The following is a 15,947-nucleotide window of genomic DNA, read 5'->3' on the forward strand; positions in this document are numbered from 1 at the left end:
TACATTTTTATCACCTGATAAAGACACCCCATACTGATTAGGCATCATTCCTTATTCCTCTTTATCCCATTCCATTGGCAGACACTAATCTATCTTCTGTCTCTATAGGTTTGCCTGTTCTGGGTATTACTTATAAATGGAATCATGTAATCTGAAGTCTTTGTACCTAGCTTCTCTTGTATAACATACTATTTTCAAGGATCTTGCACGTTGTTGCATGAGTCAGACTGTCTCTTATGGCTGAATAATACTCCGTTGTATGTGAAGAACACATTTTCTTTTTTATTCATCTGTTGATGGACATCTGTGTTGTTTCTCCTTTGGGGTTATTCAGAGTAATGCTGCTAGAAACACATTTTGTACAAGTTTTTATGTGACTATGTTTTTCTCATTTTCTCTCCTCTTTTTATTTCTTTTTTGGTCTTAGGTTGCAAGGCTTATTCTCTGCCTTCATATTTTATTTATTTATGTATTTACATATGTACATATTGATTTATTTAATATTCAGTGTATTCAGTGGAAGAAATATAGACTTTGGGGGGCATATATGAGTCCGATTTCTAGCTCTAGTATCAAATCTTTCAGCTTCAGTTTCCTCACCTGTAATGCATATTTGAGTATAGCTACTTAAGAAAAAAACACACAAGGTTTAGATGAGACGTCCATTCCCTTCTATAAATATAGATTCCCTATTCTTTAGCCTTAATCTTAGTTTCTACCCGTTCAACCACCCAGAGTTATAGCCTTTTGAACAAACGTGGTTCAGAGACCAAGAGTCTTCCTATTTTCTCTACTGTAGGAACTGCTGAGCCCCATGGGGCTTCCTTGGTTGACATTCCTCAGTAGCCATGGTCCAAGTTATTCTGTGAATTGAATCTCATGCGAACTACTGCTACGTGAAGGAAGCATGACCTTGATGGTGATGTGGCTTTCATTTCTCAGGTACCCCACTGTTCCCCTAAAGCCATCCCAGTGGTCGAACATGTTTCCCCAGGCCTGGACTCTGCAGACACTTACCTGACTTCCCAAGCCCTTCTTAACAATGTAATGATGACTTGAGCAACTTAATAGGGCGTCATACCCCAAACCTGAATTCAGAGACAATGAAAAGAAGAGATTAACATGCACTAAAAGAGTTTTTGTGGAGGGGGCCAGAACTGTATGGAGTGTTCTGCAAATATGTCACATGTAATGCTTACCACAGCCCTGTACGATAAGGTATCTTTTTGTCCAGATGGGAAGATGCAGGCTCGGAGAGGTCAATTAATTTGCTTAAGCTCATACAGCTAGTAGGCAGATTTGGGGTCTAATCTTCGAAAAGTGTTATGCAACAGCTCCCGTTCTTTCCACGATACCATAAGCTCCAGATCCATAACCAGCATCTCATGTTATTAGTGTGCCACATAAAATTTGATGGTTTTATCAGTTATTTCCAGATTATGCTGTAGCTAATGGACAATCCCCAAATCTCAGTGGCTTACAGCAAAATGAAATCTATATTCTCACTCACGTTAATTGTTGGGTATAGATCTATACTTCATATCTTATTTATTTGGAGTTTATGTTGAAAGGGCAAGCTCTTCTGGGATACACCGTTCTTGGTGTTGAAGGGGTCAGAGAGTTGTGGTAGTACCATATAGCAACTCTTAAAGTATAATTCTGCTCACATTCCATTGGCCATAGCTGGTCACATGGCCAAACCTTAGGTCAAAGTTGTGTGACTGATATTCATCCCACTGAAACAGTCTTCAGGGTGAGAAATATTGGAAAAGGCAATGACCATTTTGAACAAATAATACCATCTACCACATGCTCACAGCAAGATTTGTGATACCATGCCTTTCTGGACTTCCTCCTACCTTGATGCCTTCTCTGTCTCATTTTATTTTGTGGGCTCTTTCTCTAACTCAACTCTAAACATTATTATCCTAGAGTGAATTTCAGGCTCTCTTCTCTGTACATCCAAACTCCTGATGACTTCACCCAATACAGCTTTAATTACCATCAACATGCTGATAACTGTCTAATTTATCTTTCAAGTCCTGATCTCTCTTTGGGCTCCAACGGTCTTGTGTTATCTCCACTTGGATTTCTAATGTGCAGCTCAAATGTAATATGTTCAAAATGCAACTTCTGATTCCTATCCATCCCCATGCCAGCTGGCAGTCTTCCCTCTTGTAGTAAGTGGTACCATCCTCCACCCAGTTACTCAAAGCAGAAATCTAGGTTCCCTCCCTTTCCCTCACTCCTACTTCAAATCCATCAACGAGCAACACTTGTTACTTAAATTTTTCAGATCATTCCTCAAAAGTTCCACATCCCATCCCTTGACTGTAAATGCCAGTACCACTAACACAGGTCATTCTCATCTCTCACCTTGTTTATTGTAGTAGTTAACTGGTATTTGTACTTCTTTTATTTTCTCCCTATAACTCACAGCTTCCATTGTAGTAGAAATAAAGTTAGAGAAATATAAATGAGGTCAAAACTTTTTCTTTGCTAAAAACCTTCTAAAGATTTAACACTGCATTTAGACCAAAAAAAAAAAAAAAAGTCCGAGATCCATGTTATAGTTTGCGAAGCCCTGTATGATCTGGCATGTGAATACTGCATTGGGTTGAATGGTGTCCCCCAAATTCATGTCGCTCTGGAATCTCAGAACATGATTGTATTTGGAAGTAAGGTCTTTACAGATATAATTAGTTATGCTAAGATGAGGTCATACTGGATTAGCACGGGCCTGACATCCAATATGACTAATGTCCTTATAAGAAGAAGAGGAAGGACACAGAGACACAGAGAAAACACACAGGGGAGAAGCCCATGCCAAGATGGAAGCAAAGATCAGAGGAATGCTGTCACAAGGCAAAGAAACACCAAATATTGTGGGCAACCACCCAGCAGCTATGAAAAAGGCATAGAACAGATTCTCCCTCGAGCCTCCAGAAGGAACCAACTCCACTAACACCTTCATTTCAGACTTCTGGCCTCCCAAACTGTGAGAGAATAAATGTCTGCTGTTTTAAACCACTCAGCTTTCATGAATTTGTTTAGGTAGTCCAGAAAACTAACACAGCCACCTGTTCTCTTTGCCTTATTCCACCCCTGGGCTCATGATGACACTACACTTGACTTCTTTTCCTTTGAAAACTCAGCTTCATCTCGGGTACTTTGAACTTGCTTTTCTCATTGTGTCTTAAAGCTTTCTTTTCTAGGACTGGCTCTTTTACACCCTATATGCTGTTGATCCGACTACTATCACTTCTGATGTTTCTTCTACCTGTTTATAGTAAATCTTTCATTCGGATGTATTCAGAAAGTGTTTGTTTATTTTATTGCTGTTATCCATTTCTACACCCAAGAAAGCCAAATCAAGAGAAGTGTGTATGTTTGAAATACCTTTAACCAGTTAGATTAAGTTGCTTCCAACTGTCAAATAAAGATGGAGGATTTATGTGTGGGGGAACTGTTACTAGCTCATGAATTTCCCTGGGATCAGTTTTCTTACCTTTAAAAACCAATGGTAACAGATACCTTTCCACCATGGTAATGTTACTGTGACCTTCCACACCACGCAGCCACAGAGGAGATTTCTCATATGAAAGGAGTTGGCACTTCCAGAGTTTATACATTGAAAGACATTTTGAAAGTAGTGAAATAAACTTGACATGAATTCTAAACTCTGAAAAATTGTTGGTGAAGAATCTGACAATTCTCTAGTTTGGATTAAAATTCAGACGCAAGGATATTGCAATTACAGAACATCAGTGGTAGGGCATCAAGGTGAACTTGTAAGCACTGGTCATACCTACACAGAACTCTGGTAAAGAAGGAATAATATTCACATGACTCTGAATATTGGTTCTCCCCCTCTGACTTGGTCACAATGGACTATAGAATTTATCAGTTCCCAGGGGAAAAAAATTAGAAATGAACTCATGAAGCAAGCTGTATTTTATTTGCAGTTTTCAGTGCATATTTGTGTGATCAGGGTTAACTAATTTAGCAAATTGTTTATAGTTTTTAATAGGTTTGGGTGGTTATTCTTCTGGAATACTTTATAAATTCTTAAATCAAGGAGTCCCTTCAAGTAGTACATAGATAAATATCAAAACTGGGTTACCCCTATTTTTTAAATTTTTTATCTTTTAGTGGCAGGGTCTTACACTGTCACCCAGGCTGGAGTGCAGTGGCATGATCGTAGTTCACTGCAGCCATGAACTTCTGAGGTCAAGTAATCCTCTGGCCTCAACCTCTTGAGTAGCTGGGACTATGGGTAAGTGCTACCACTCCAGGTCAATTAAAAAAACCTATTAGAGACAGGGTCTTACTATGTTGAAAGCTTCATACCTGGTATCCCAAACAAACTAATAAATCAATAACGCTAGTGGCAGAGAAGGAATCCTTACATAATCTACTCACCCATTTTAGGAATCAGAAAATAACCCCTGTTGGGTTGGGCCACAAATCTGGACAGCCTCTCCCAATAATGGTTTCCCACAGTCGTGATTCTTACTGTGGAAGATTTCCTCTGGCTATACAAAAGCACTCTTTCTCTGGGACTTTACCATAGTGGCAACTTTTGCCCAGAGGCTCCACTTACATATCGGATGTGCATTTCAGACCAGAAAAGGTCAGGGTGAGCATCACGCTTCCGTTCCTTGCTGATTCAACTCGGTAATATTTCCTATTCTCCCAGACTGGGAGTCATGAATTCAGATTCTCGTTGCTCCAGGCACCGGTGTGGTCATGCTTGTCTGCACTATAGAATTGTGCTTCTTTTAAAATCCTCATAAACTCTCTCTCTTTCTCTCTCTCTCTCTTTCTCTCTTTCGAGTTGGAGTCTCACTCTTATCACCCAGACTGGAGAGCAGCGGCCCGCTCCCGACCACCGCAGACCTGCTGGGCTCCGGTGATCCTTCCGTGTAGACCTCAGCCTTCCAAGTAGCCGGAACTACAGGCGCGCGCTACCACGCCCGGCTAATTTTTGATTTATTGTAGAGATGAAGTCTCGCCAAGTTGCCCGGGCGGTCTCGAACCCACGGGCTCAGGCAATCCACTCGCCTCGGCCTCCCAAAGTGCTGGGATTACAGGCAGAGCCACCGAGTCCGACCCATACTTTCACTCTTTTTATTGTTTTTTTTTTCCCCCCCACAACAGCTAGGTTTTGACTTTACTCTCTTTAGCTACCAGAGAGCCTGATGTAGGTTAGGATGGAGCTGCCACTGAATCTAACACCTTAGATTCAGGGTGCTTCCAAATTTGTCTTGAATCTGGAGAATGGGTATAATATCCAACAACCTGTGTTCTGATAGACTGGCAACTAATTTGTTAGACCTACTGCAAGCACCACCCTGGGAAGAAGGACTGATCATCTTAATACATCCCTGTAGATTTAGATACAATCTTATACCTACTTTTGAGATGAGACATCTGAGGCATGGAAGTGTTAAAAACTGACTAAGGTGGGCTGGGTGTGGTGGCTCATGCCTGTAATCCCAGCAGTGTGTGAGACGGAGGACACAGGATCCCTTGAGCCCAGAAATTCGAGATCAGCATGGGAAATATAGGGAGACCGCATTGCTACAGGGCTAAAAAAAAGAGCTAGGTGTCGTGGCACATGCCTGTTGTCTCAGCTACTTGCAGTACTGTGGTGGAAGGATGCTTTGGGCCCAGTAGTTGTTCAAGGTTGCTGCAATGAGCTATGTTTTTGCCACTGCATTCCAGATTTTGGCCTTGGGTGACAGAGCAAGACTTTGTCTCAAACACACACACACACACACACACACACACACACACACACACACTCACATGAAACGATTAGGATGCATAGACCTAGCAAGTGGTAGAATGTGGCCAGGTAGAAACCATAGGTCCAGGGTCTGCAGGTAGCAATCTATTGACTGTTATGTCTAAATTTCTGTGTTTTAAAGTATCTGAGAGCAGCCAAGAGAAAAATGTTCTTTTAACCAGTGTGTCTTGGAGAGCAGTTTGCTAATGTCCTACAGCACACAAATAAGAACGGTATGAATGAAAGAAAGAAAAAGCAAGGACTTTAAAGTTGAAAAGTGGTTTGAAGCAATCAGGTGCAATAGCAAATTCCTTGTGAAAAATAATGTTTCACCAGATTTTAAAACTGGAAAGTGTAAAAATGCTGATTAAAAAAATCATAAATCTGCTACCTCTGGGTGCCCCCTTGATGGAAACCACGTTGCATGCTCCTTCCTGGGTGTGCAGTGGATTCACTGTACTTTGAATCTGTATTCCCCATTCTGGCATAGAGCAAAGCCCTTCAGGTATCAAGCTCAGGAGCGGAAATTTTCTTTGCTTTTTATTTCTACATCCCATTTTCCTTACCAACTCTCTTGTTAATTTTTTTCTGACTCCTGCTTAAAGAATTAAGCTACAGCAAACTTAAATTATGCAGTTCAGTTTAAAATAAGCAATGTTATATTCTCAAAAGCTTTTAAATTCAAGAAAATTTTCTGTCTTTGAGAAATACTAAGCTAAGTCAAAGATCTCGCTTTTATTATGATAATTTCAGCCTTTGGTTGGTTGCATTTTTTTTCTAGCTGCTACAAGCGATTTTAAATATATTTTTGTTGAACCAATATTTTCTTTTTTTAAAAGATGGGTACAGAAATGTCACATTTTATTGAACTGTGAGTAGAATTGTTCTTTTTAAACCACTCATGTCATAAAATTTCTTTATGCCTAACAATTCTAAGTGATCAGAGTAGATCACAACATTGACACAAATATACAGGTAAATTCCTATGCATTTGTCTGAATTCATTTTAAATTTCTATACATTTCTTCTTTTCAGGATAATTTGATTATCATCCTGTGCTGTTGCTTTGGTAAATGAAAACCCAGATCCAGAATGTAAAATAAAAATTTATTTTTCCTTTATCTTATATCATACACAAAAATCAACTCAAAATGGATGAAAAACAAATGTAATATCTGAAACTGTAAAATCCCTAGATGAAAACACAGGAGAAAAGCTTTAGGACATAGCTCTTGGTGATGATTTTTTTTGGTTACGACACCAAAGCACAGGGGACCAAAACAAAATAAATAAGTGGACTATATCAGATTATTAGTAAATGGTTTCTGTATGGCAAAGGAAGCAACAGAATGAAAAGGAAACTTTCAAAATGAGAGACAGTATTTGAAAATCATTTATCTGATAAGGGTTAATATTCAAAATATATAAGAAACTCGATTCAAAAAAAATAAAAGAAAAAGAAAGAATTCAATTAAAAAATGGAGAAATAACTTGACTAGACATTTTCCCAAAGAAGACATACAAAGACCAACAGGTTTAAGAAATAATGCTCAGAGTCACTCATCAATAGGAAAGTAAATTACAGCCACAATGAGGTTCACTTATAATTAGTAAAGACACTAAGGAAAACAGTATAGGATTCCTCAAAAATTAAAAAAAAATTGCAATTGCCATATATAGGGCCACTACTGAATTTATTTCCACATAACAAATAAGGATCTCAAAAAGATATCTGCATCATTGGTGAATACTTGGCTAAAGAAAATGTGGTGTGTACATACAACAGGATGCCATTCATTCTTAAAGAAAGGATACCTGCCATGCAACATCATGGATGAACCTAGTGACATTATGTTAAGTGAAATAAGCCAGGCTTTTATGGGTTGGGGGACGAGGGGTTGAATATATGTTGGACAAAGGAAAGGAAAAATGTGTAAGTCACCTCCAACAGTGTTTTTCCCCCCCTTCTCTCTCTCTCTCTCTCTCTCTCTCTCTCTCCATGTGTTAGGAACACCTAAAATGAGATCTATCCTTTAAAAATGTTAAGCACACAATAAGTCTTTGTAAACAGTAGATACTATGTTGTACGTCAGTTTTTTTTTTTTTTTTTTTTTGAGTTGGAGTCTCACTCTGTCGCCCAGACTAGAGTGCAGTGGCCGCTCCCGGCCACCGCAGCCTCTACCTGTTGGGCTCTGGCGATCCTTCTGCCTCAGTCTTCCAAGTAGCTGGAACTACAGGCGTGTGCTACCACGCCCGGTTGATTTTTTTGATTTACTGTAGAGATGAGGTCTCGCCTTTAGAACCTATGCATCTTCTATAACTGAAGCTTTACATCCATTGAAATTCAAACTCTTCATTTCCCCTCTCCACCAACCAGTGGTTACCACCAGTCTACTCTTTAGTTAGCAGGACAGGAGGGATCTTGTGATACTCAAGTAGAGAGAGATGAGACCTTGAGGTACTCAGAAGTGGCGGAGGACAGGCCTGTAATCTGGAGCTAGCAAATGTTATTGGGGCTGATAACACATAATTGAAAGGAGTCTCAGTATTCATCCAGACAACAATTAGAGACCTATTCTTTTCTGAAGTCTTCCACTTTCTTCCTTTTAACATCCCTTTAAATGTCAACATTCAATGTCATCTTATTATGTAGGGGTTGATTTCCTCATCACTATACGTAGCTAATTCAGTGACAAGGGTAATAATAAATTTATTTTAATGTTATCTGGCTGAATAATGGTTACCTCTTCTTTTGTTACTATGAAGAGTATCCTTAATTTAATATTAAAGCATTGTTTGAGTAGCAAAGCTGGTAGATGATAGTGATGATAATGTAATAGTGATGATGACTATGAAGTATTTTAATTTTGCTGTGGACCCTCAAATAACTGGTTTGAACTTAGGAGTTACACAGCAAAATGCATAAAAGAAAACCTACTTGAGCCATGTGAGTAGGTCTGTCAGGGAACCTTGATGTCAGCAGTTTCAGTGTCTAGCACCAAACCACTAATATGAAAGGGAAACACACACTCTTAGGTTAGAGTGGTGACTCTCCTCAGACCACACTTACTCCTCAGTAACATACAGGGTCATGTAAGTGTAACTCTCTAGTCCCCCATTTTGTCACCCTTCCCTAAGTCCTTTAATTTCCCTAAATTTGTACAGCTATTTTCAAATGACTTTAGCACATGTAATTCCACATGATCTCAACCACTCTGTGCGCTTGACCAAGTTCACACTGTTCTAACTCAAATTGTGATTCAAACTCAGAATGCTTTCCACTTTATCATAGTGGACTCCTCAATTTTGGATTGAGTAAGCTACACACTTTACTTTTATTTAGGAGTTGATTAGGCAGTTACTTAAAATACCTATTTTGTGTTCTTGTTTTCTGTACAATGGTATCAGTCTAGAGTTCCATATATGCATACATGTACACTTACTGAATTAAGATATGGTGCTTTTGGTTGTAACTGAATCTCTTCACTTCAATGTACATATTTTAGAAGTGCATCTATTGTAAATTAAATGATATATTCATAAGAATGAAGAAAACCCCAAATCATTTCCCCTTAAGAAATTAAAATATTACCAAATGAACTTTTTGACCTACTCCTAAACCAACGTTTACCTCCTGCATTCTACTTCTCGTTTTATGAACACCCTAGAGATTGTTGCTCTCCCAAACCAGTCCTAAATGAGAGAGTCCCAAGGGTCCTTTTGGACACCTCCTCATGCTTTGAAAACATGATTCATGTTGCTAAATTTCAAATTGTTATTTCATCATATGTCCCACAAAATATGACCTTATTCTGTGACTCACTATTGTCAGTTGGAGGTTACCTCAGATTTAAATTATTTCATGCTGGCAGTGTGTGTATGGGGCTTTCACTTTCATAATTTTTCTCAATTTACTCAAGTGGTTTAGAAAAGTCCAGATGGAAATGAACATATTGAATGCTTAAAAATAAATGTTTGTATTGTTTATGCAGGAAGTAAGAGTCATTTCTTAATACACAGAGAAGGTTGTTTCTCTTTCTATTAGAAGTTCCAAATGAAATAAAATCTTGGACCTCTGTGTTTCCCTGCAGTAGTTAAGCTGATGCAGCAGATACTTTAGTTTTAATTATTTATGGATGAGCCATGTGAAATGCCTGCCAAAGGTAGCAAAGGGAAAATAATGGCTGGTATTACACAACTGACCTTGAATCCAGCTCTGATTGAAATTAATTACCCAAAGTTTTAAAATCTCAGCTTCTTATATTGTTGGTAATGTCCTTCTCTGGTGATAATGAATAGTCCTACTGTCTTACCATGAGCTTTGCTTATCGGAAGTATTTATTTCACAGTATTTGGCACATCTGATCCTTGCAGAGAAAGCAGTATTAATTGACTTGATTTTTTCCGTAATGCCTGCATACTGTGTTACTCTAACATTCATCCCTTGACATTCCATTAAGGCCAGCTGTTATTTTATAGAAAAATTGTTTGTAAAAATTAGCTCAATTTTGGGCCGACCTCTAGAATACTTTGCCACTCAGAAGGTACAAACAGATTGTCTCATTTCCTTTTATTTTGGGTGTTTCCATGTTGTCAATCTAGTGTGCATTAGATGTGAGCAACTGGATGAGAAAAAACTATTATACTTGTTAATTCTAATTAGCTGTCGATCTTCCAAGGAGAGGGTATTGGTCAGAGTGAGGATGATGCTAACTCATGAATATATAAAATTCAGTGTTCAGAAAACATTTGCTTTGAAGACATAGTGGCTTCTCCTATTATTTTTAAAGGCCTGTTTGGTTTTTTTATACTTGAGTTTCTACAAAGATGTTGCCTCTAGCATTCCAGGTGCTGTTCCCCATGGTCTCTGGATCAGTGCATACTTGGGATCATATCATTGGTAGCTGAGGGCAAAGGTTCTGCGAGAGGAAACTTCAATGACAGAAAAATGAAAAGTGCCACATTGGAATGCTGAGAGAATTCATTTATAATAAACAGTAATTAAACAGGGATTATTAGGGTGGCACATTTACGATGTGAAAGTAGAAGTTGTGTCAACACCTTATAAAGCCCAGAAAGTAATTCAGCTGAAACATTTGCCCTGGGCTGAAGAACAAAGTTCTATTCTAGGGAAGGAGTAGGCTTGCTGTTTGTTGTATTAAAAAACTCTTAGTAATAGTCTTTTTGGTTTTAAGAATTCAGTACAGCTTTCCCAAGGTTTAATGTCATGTAGTGCTATGATGGAGTTTAAAAGACTATTTAAATATTTTTTTTAAATTTTAAAGACATAGGGTACAATTCAGGGATAGGTATACAAATGTTCATTATGCTGGTATCCTTGTTGAAGAGACTTTTTTATTATGAAGTCTTTCTCATAACTAATTTTGTTATCTTTTGAAAGATGTCAATAAAGTATATGTAACAATTTTTGCTTTTGAATATCTCAGCAATATGGCGACTCTTACAAACCCTTTTTGAGGATGTCAGAACTTCCTTTGTCTTTGCCATCTATTCTGCCTTTTTGCTTTGTCCTTCTGAACTACTGACCTCATTTGTCACCTGGGCTGGTCACCTCAGACTGAGACTAAAGCTATTAGGTTTCCCTGATACTCAGTGTCTATGAACCTCTCCCATTCTCTTCCTTATGAAGAGGAAACTTGTTGAAACTCCATTATTCCATATTGTAGACTCAAGTGTTAACTTGATGAGTTAGTGCCTTCTGACTTATTAATGGACAGGAGGTAGATAGACACTCTCCTTTTCAATATATCAACATTTGTTTGGCCTTCTGGAAACATTTCTCTGAAACAAAAAGGATCTTTAACAGTAAGAGTTTCAACAAGGTAAAGAAAGGAAACAGTGATTGTTGAGAAGGGAGTAGTTGGAGGGTAGTGTCAGATTGAGGTTGTTTTCCTCTAATTAGATTATGCTTTCTACTTGGACATTTTACATCACATACATTAGACCTAACCTATGTGAATGTCATGCAATTTCAGCTCAAATGACTTAAAAAAGATAAGTGGAAGATAGATATAAAAGAAAAGAACCATATCTACTCATCAAAATATCAACACCAATTTTTAAAATTTAATCTAGAACCTGTAAAAATATTTTCCACCTTTATTGTTAAAATATCACTCAGTTAAAGGAACTAGTAACCATACATAGTGGAAGTTTCATCTAATTTATATATACTATGTAAATAAATATAATTGATTTATTATTTTCATTTAATTTAATAAAATTGGGAATGAAAAGCCAAGACAGCAAATTGAAAAACGTATGTATACGTAATTAGTGAATCTAATTACTAATAGATTTCTTATTTCAAAAACCCATATTTTGCCCTGTCAAGTACATAGAATTTAGTAACCTTAGGTATAAATAAACAGGAAATCCATTCTTAAGAAATATCTTATGCACAAGTGACCCATGATGATTTGTGGGACTCTCATTTCCCTGTGATCTCTCTTTGATTTGAAAAATGAGTCCTTTTTTTGGTTTTTTTTAAAGTTTAAATTGGAGTGAGATCATCATGTATATGGATCAATTTCAGAAGGTAGAAAATGCTGACCCATGCAGAGAGAGATGGGATAAACTTATCCCCCACTTCCCTCTTCCAAACAGGGTATCTATGTTAAAATATTTTGTAGAGTAACTATTTAACTAGGGCTGGGCAGTTGATTGTGCTTAAATCAGAAAGGAAATTCAACAGGGAAATTTAAAGGAATGAAGTTTTTTTTAAAAATCATTTTTACAGAAAAAAAAAAGTTTCTAATATATATAATGTTGATTGGGGAAATGAACAAACTCTCAGTATTAGAGGCTCCCCCAGGGGAAAAGATGTGCAGAAATTTAGAACAGACTATCTGGGAAATGACAAATGAGGAATATCTGAGAAAACAGGTGCATAAATAGCTCAAAGCAGAGGACATTTGAGGATGGAGAACTTGGCCAAGGTAGCATCTGAAGCCAAACAGGTTTAGGAATGAAAGAATTTCCTAGCCTTTGTTCATTGAATAATCTGAGTTATGTTTATGGAACATTCAAAAATGTTATGACGCTACATCTTCAAATTTATATTGAAGATAAAAGGCTTTTTGATTCATGTTCTAATATTTAAATTTTTTCTTAAAATTTTTCTAATTAGATACCTCTGTGATGCCCAGAAAGGTAAATTTGTTAAGATGCTTAGTTGGAGTCTAGATAAAGACAAACAGGATTTTGACATCATTCTTTGTTAACTGTCCTGCAAATAAAATCAGTCAGAATTCATGATAAGGGCATCTTTAAACCAATAATTACATGGGTGTATTGTCATTAGTGAGAGTGTAATTAATAGTATAGTATGACGGAAATTCCTGAACATGGTAGTTAGAAATACCTTGGCTCAGATTCCAATTCAATAAAGTACTAACTGTTTAGCTTTCATAAATTACCATAATAGATACACTTGCAATATTTTAATTTTATTTTTTTCTTGGAAAACTAAGAATAACATGATTTACTTCTGTACGACGCTACACTGCCCTCTTCTTCCATTTATTTGAGCTGATGTTTACATAAATTTCTTGCCTTGAAAAATTGCTATCAGCAAATTAATTCAGTTACTGTTCATAATAAATGTACAGGTAAGTTCTACTATGCCAATTTCATAATTTACCAGAAAGACCAAAGAGATGAACTAGTATTGTTCCTGAATACATTGTGTGTTTCCAATACTAAGAATCATTGAGTTTATTTCTTCAGGAAGCAATGTCCACCCATGGATCAAGAGAATAAAGAAAAAAACAATTTATTTACATAAAAAATATTCACTTTACTAACAATCACATATTGCTAACAGTACTCCTTATTAGAGATTATATTCCTCATTATAACATTCTTTATGATTTGAGATATTTTACTGGGTCACACTGGGATGTTCTTTATGCTTCCCTATGTTCATTTGCTTTCTAGACTTAAAGTTTTCCAAATAATACATCAGGGAAGGAGTACATAGTAAATAAAGAAAATAATACTAAAATAACATAAAATAAATATTTTGGTGATACTATTTTATGCATCATGTATTATATATATGAGTATATATATGTATATATGAGTATATCTATTTGGTCTTAGGGCTAAAATGTAAAAAAAGGGAATATTATAAACTTATAATTGAAAGTATAAATTTATATGTGAGAACCTATTGCTTACAGGTCAAGATTTCTGAAATGGCAAACACAAGTAAGGAGTCAAAATCACATAAAACACTAAAACCCCGAGAAGTTTTAGAGCACAAATTAAACAGAGAACAATTAATATTCATTTGGCCTCCATTCATAATTGACAGCTCATCTATGTGTGTTTATAAGCCTGAGAAGGACAATCTAGTAACCATAGAATTTCTTGTTCAAATTGAACTTCATTCCTCTTTTGGACAGTCATTTTTTCTGCTTTCTCCAACTCTCTTCAGAGTAGAAGATCAAATATATAGCTAACCCATTGTCTTATAATTTCATCAGGAAAACCATCAGTAGAAAATACAATAAAAAGGTTGCTAGTCATTTGACTGAAGAGAATGTATATCTTTTAATTAGCATGCTATTTAGGATTGAAATTGACCATCTAAAGTTTTATTTTCTATATATTAACTCTTATGGCACGGACACTTGGCATTTTTCAGTTCCAATTTCCATAAGAGTGTCTTCTGCATTTTCTAAGGTTCTCATAGTTTGAGGTTTTACATTTAGGCTTTGATCCATTTAGAGTTGGTTTTTGTGTATGGTGATAAGTAGGGGTCTTGCTTTAATGTGCATGTGGTTAGCCAGTTTTCCCAGCACCATTTACTGAATAGTTCTCCTCTCTCCAGTAGTTGATGGTGGAGGCTTTTTCGAAGATGAGTTGGTTTAGAAATTGAAGATTTGCTTCTGGAGTCTCTATCCTGTTCCATTGGTCTATATGCCTGTTCTTGTACCAATACCAGGCTGTTTTGATTACTGTAACTTTATAATAAAGCTTAAAGTCTGGGAGTATGATGTCTCCTACTTTGCTTTTTTTGTTGAAGATTGTTTTGGCTATTCGTGGTTGTTTATGTTTTCATATGAATTGCTATAGTGTTGCTTCCAGGTCTGAGAAGAATCTATATATTAAGCAATGGAGACCTACACAGCTTAAAATATTATAGTCTTTCTCTTGTGTCAATATATATCTCAAAATGTCTTCAAGGTGGATTATAGATAATACCTTATATATGGAGTCATTTTGGTATCAAGAATACTGTTGCAACTTGAGTTGAAGTCTTAAAAATAATGGGTGTTATTAGGAAAGTCATTGGTTTCTCAGTTGCCTTTGTTCTAACATATATTTTACTCCAAAGTGGCAATATCCTTCCCTATATTAGTTTAGTCATCCATTTATGTATTTGTCCATCCATCCATCCATCCATCCACCCACCCACCCACCCACCCACACATACATTCATCTTTTGTTTATCTACTTATGACCATTATTTATTGAGTGGCTACTGTATGTTGAGAAATGAACCAGAGACTGAAAACTCAAAGAGGAATACAATAGAGTTCTCAAATTTGAGTTGTTTAGGAATAAAAGGAAAGAATGCTGGTACCTGGCACCTAAAATATAGCAGTAATATTAGATGGTAAAGGTCAATTCATGCCTCTGTATCTTACTAGCCATGTGACTGTAGGCAAGTCACATAGCCTTACTATGTTGTAATTTCTTAATTTGTAGTTCCAGGAAAAAGTGTTCTGTCCTTGAGAAAGACTTTGGAAGGAGAACATACATTTGCCTAGTTGATTAGAGTTGAAGATGGAAGAAATGTGAAAGAATCCGTTGATATTAAAATAATTTTGAAATAAAGTGGAGACTATAAGGAATGAAGAACTAAGGTGCATGGACATCTAGTATGCAAAATACAAGACATGAGAAAGGAAAGATAATTTAGAAAAAGGCTGTTTGAAATAGCTAAATTGCAAGTACATTTAGCAGTGGCAGTTGAAGATAGCTGGATCATGGAGGAACTTGTAAACACACCGAGGCATTTGGACTTGAGCTTGTATGCCAGCATTTTCCAGACATGGTTAACATATGGATGCCTTTTAAAGAAAGTAGCTCTTATGACTTCTATTGTTCACTTTAATTATTTTTA

The sequence above is a fragment of the Carlito syrichta genome, unplaced genomic scaffold (genome assembly GCF_000164805.1).
Source record: "Carlito syrichta isolate Samal-C Ts95f unplaced genomic scaffold, Tarsius_syrichta-2.0.1 Scaffold311995, whole genome shotgun sequence".
Taxonomy (NCBI): Eukaryota; Metazoa; Chordata; class Mammalia; order Primates; family Tarsiidae; genus Carlito; species Carlito syrichta.